Source organism: Centroberyx gerrardi, chromosome 16, assembly GCF_048128805.1.
Source record: "Centroberyx gerrardi isolate f3 chromosome 16, fCenGer3.hap1.cur.20231027, whole genome shotgun sequence".
NCBI lineage: Eukaryota > Metazoa > Chordata > Actinopteri > Beryciformes > Berycidae > Centroberyx > Centroberyx gerrardi.
The window spans coordinates 27,350,641-27,355,440 of record NC_136012.1 but is presented as its reverse complement, the minus strand read 5'-3'; positions in this window follow the sequence as shown (position 1 = coordinate 27,355,440).

Below are 4,800 nucleotides of genomic sequence, written 5' to 3'. Positions count from 1 at the left end.
TTTTACATCCTGAAACATTTTCTCATATCAAACTCCACTGTAGCTGCTGGAAATATCTGGAGGTGACGTCACCTCGTCTACGATTGGCCGGTTATCCACCAAGAAGAAAAATACACCAAACTACTGAATGGAGCCAGGAATCCAAAGTACATCACTAATAGCTGTTTTTATCAGTGTTAGTGCTTTAGAGTGGATTTTTCCTTTAACCCATCAAAACACGCTAACGCTATAAAGGCAATACCAAAACATTGAGAAATCCAATGATTTGCCTGTTCAAAACTTTGTAGCTGCAGACCGCTACATAACTGAAGCCTCGAAGCCCCACAGACTCAGAACAGACTGACTCATCACCAGGTTGGTCACAGCTTGTGTTCAGCATGGCTGAAGTATTTAAAAGAGCCTTGATTGAACTTATGTAACAATAAACAAACCAAGATGTGCCACAAAAATGCTGCTAAAGAGCAGGAGACGGGATGAACTGCAGGCTTTTGTTTCGTTACATAACACAAATAAACAGGTTGGGACAGCAGTGAAGTTTGGTGATGGCCTGGTGGAACCATGGTGTCGGTGTTAGCACGGGCGTAGGAAGCACGCGGGACAGGGGGGACATGTCCCGTCCAGTATTAAAAGATGCTTAAAATGTCCCCCTCAAAAAATAAACCACGACATTGTGTTACTTTGCCTCCGCATTGAAAAATCAACCGCAGGACTTTTATTCTGAAAAGCCTTTGACTTCGTGCAATGTGGAATGAAGTTGAATTAAGTATCTCCATATGAAGAAAGTGCGCCACAAGAAATAGAGTTGATAGGACTTCATATCAGTGAGGAGCAGACAGCAGCCGAGGCAGCGCTCCAAGCTGCAGCCAAAAACAAAGCTGCATAGATCATGTGAAGAGGTGTCACTCTGGCCCTAAATTAAATATCTTGTAATTACATTGCATTACATTACATTACGTCATTTAGCAGACGCTTTTGTCCAAAGCGACTGACATTACGTGTTCTGTTCTGCAATATTAAAATCATTCCACTGACGTTTTGGCCCGCAAAGGCAGATTGTAAAGAATATAAGGGCTTACATTCTGATGCAGGACTTTGTGGGCAAAACGACAATGGAATGATATTAACTGTGTAGAAAAAATAAATACATTTATATTGTGAGCAGAGTGATGCCTCTTCACTTGATCTGCTGGAGCAGAGCAGTCAGCGAGCACAGGGCCGTTAAAGTGTCAATCATCATGAAGAAATTCATGGTAATCCAACGGCAAGATGTCCAATCAACACTACTGGTCAGGAGCCGACAGAGAGAGAAAAGAAAAAAGAGGATGTGCAGTAAATGAAAGGTATGATATTGCGCCAAGGAGGAATAAATGTGTAAAAAGTTATATAAAGCTAGTTTTCATGACTGTCAACAACAAAAGACATGTCCGTCAGTTATGTAAAGACAATATTTTGTCTATTTGCCTCAGTGTCCTGTATGCTTGTAAGTATGTAATCTTTCTTTGATATTATTACAGCATTATATTTTCGTCTGTGCTGATTTTTAAAATGGCATGGTAGGTTAGGCCTAGTTGTTTTGCAGCTAAACTTAAACTTGCATCTTGTCTGAAACGTTTCTTTGCATGGCTCATTATCCTGCCGTAATGGAACAGGTACTGTGCTTTTTGTATGTAACTTTATAATTAACATCTTTTCAAGCTAAAGCCAGTCAGTGTTGCAGCAGGGCTTGGAGAAAAAACACACTTAGCTCTTAAAAAGGACCAGTGCACCGCAAAAAATAAATGACTAGAAACCAGATAATATCAGTGCAGTTAGTTGGAAGGAAAATACAATTACATAAAACACTGTAATTCAAAGATGGAAATTATTATTATTGTATTATTATTAATGAGAAACAGGCGAAACTAGATAGATTGAAAGCCTGCTGTAACCAACACAGTCTGATCTGTCACTTAGCACCTGAGTCATTCTTTCTTTATTTTCAGATAGCCTTTATAAAAGTTGCTAGAAATGAGTATTGCAGAGCTGCTTTTTTTAAAAATGTCCTCCTGCAGAGCATGCCCCCGGACCCCAGTAGTCAAATCTGTCCCCACCAATGGCCAACTGCTTCCTACGCCCATGGGTGTTAGACTGAAATGCAAGACACATCACCACTAGCTGTTGTATAACAGTGTTAAAGTGGTTTAGGGATTTTCCTTTAAAATCTCAGCATGGTGAGATGATACAATTTCAGCAGAACATGAAATATAATTTAATCTGCGGGTCGATACAGTTCCAAAGGCAAATCTCAGAGGTGTCAGTGCTTTGATGAGTCTTCAGTGGATGATTGATATTACAAATCCCGTATCTTCTCTGATTTTTGCCATGACTGTGATCTGAGCCGAGAGTTTTGTGATGGGTCACATTTGATATAGTGATGTTCTGCCAAGATTTACGGCTCATGAATAGAAAATTTAAATATCGTCTCCATCAGTACGATCCATAGCCTGCAGGTCGTGATGAAAGCTCTTTCTCACTTAACCTAAATCTTAAGCATCTTCATTGTATCATCATTACCGCTGAGACTGTGACTGCTCTGCTTATGTAAGAGCAACACACTCAGCACAGCCGGCCTTACACTCAAAACTAATGTCAAATATCTAAATCTAAATCAACTAATGTCAAATATCCGCTGCTCTTTCAACAGAAGGCTCTGCAGAGTGAATGACAGAGTTCACTGTTAACATCGCCGCAGGTTAGATAAATAAAAACTGCCTCTGTGTGTTTATGTCTGCATACATATCTATCTGCGTTTGCGGGGCCTGTGTGTGTGTGTGTGTGTGTGTGTGTGTGTGTTTGAGTAAATGTGATGGATGTCTGTGCTTCAGTACATTGACAGCAGAGGATCATGCTGCAAAACAACTTCAACTAAACATGAATAATTTAACACACAGAAGTAAAAAATGACATTCTTGTCACTGTAATTTAGTTGGGGTTTTTTGTGTACAGTTTTTTGAGTCGTTTTTGAAGTTTCTAATTTTACTTTTTCTTGAGTACCTATATATGTTCTGACTGAAGGACAGACCAGAGTGCAGATTTTGTCGGCTGTTTGTTAGCATTGCATCAGAAACTGGACAAACATGATTTACTTCTGCATCTAACCTGTGTGAGCATGTGGAGGAAACATTAACTGGAACATATAATTGCTGTAATTGATCCATGATAGTATCTTATATTACCACATAAAGATGTTATGGGGGCTCTTGTCAACACCGTCAGTGTACATGTCAACACTGTCAGACAGAAAACGTGACGGTGTTGACGTCTGACGGTGTTGACAAAATGCCATGTTGACACAGGAACCATTTTGTTTTTCCTAAGTTGCTAGCTACCTCTGTAGCCTAACTAAAATTCCTAAATTTATTTCACAATTCTTAAATAAGATCATCTTAATGGAGAATACAGTGTTGACATGTTAAAGCTGTGACCACAGTGATATCAATATTGTTTGTTTAAAATGTAGAAAAATAGAAAATTTATTAGACCATGTGTGGTACTGCTGCCATCATAATATGCAGGAAGTGGAAAAGGGGTCCTCACGGATATAGCTGACCAAGCTATTTGCTGATTTATTCAGGATTATAGAAAATCTGGTGGTGTTGACGGAAACTGAGGACACAACTTTGCTAAGTAGATCTTTAGGGGAAAAAATGTTCACTTTACGTATTTTTTGATATAGCATTAATGATTTCCTTTCAGATGATATTTATATTTAAAAACAAAGCAAAAAAAACCCACTGTTTGTCATTATGACCTCTTGCTGAGGACAAGTTGATTTCCATTGAATTCCGAGTACAGAGCTTACAGGTAAACACATTAAATTGAAATTATTAAAATATATACCTAAACAATGTTTTGAGTATACACAGTTCCTTTAGATGTAACTTTCTAAGTAAATTTATCCTGCTTAATTTGTCAGTTTTTAACATAAAGAACACTTTTCTCTGTAGGACATGTTTTGTCCCGACTCTCAAGAAGAGTTGACATACCCAGAAAGACATCCATCAGTGTTACTGGTTGTGTTAGCCTGGTTGTTGTCTAGCTAGGTAGCTAGCCTTGCTAGCTAGTTGGATCACTACTAGAAAATGGGGATGGGTATTTTCAGTTGGGTTTTTTTAAATCACAGGTTGTATAATGACATGCATTTCATAATCTCATAATCTGATATAGTATTTTATTAACATTAGCCAATAAGCCATCCATCCAGCTACTGTAGGCCTATTATTACTTTGTTTTTGCCTTGTTGTTGTCTAGCTAGTTTGCTAACCTTGCTAGCTAGTTGGATAGCTAATAGCAAAAAACCAAAACATTAACATAGTAACATTATTGAATAATGGGAATCAGCATTTTCATTTTTTAATCACAGATCGAAAATGACATGATTTTCAAAATCTATAACAACATGTAGGCTACAATATCACGTGAAAAAAAATCTGTCCTCTCATCCTTTGACTTTGCATGGGATCATATGGAACAATGTCTGTTTTTCACTTTAACATTTTAAGGATGAGCTACTTGATAGATTTTACACCAGTAATTTTACTTATTTCACGTGAATACCTTTGAATACCTCTCACTTACTTATTTCACTTACTGCACTTCTACTTGAGCAGGATGTTTTGGTATTCTGAAAATGTGAAAGTGCAAAGTGCATGTTAAAATGTGAGGTCACACACTGCATCTCTGCAAAACAAGCGCACATGTTCTGTGTATCTTGCTGTGCTGCGTGTGTGTCTGACATCAGAGGCCCAGGGGTGTGTCCTA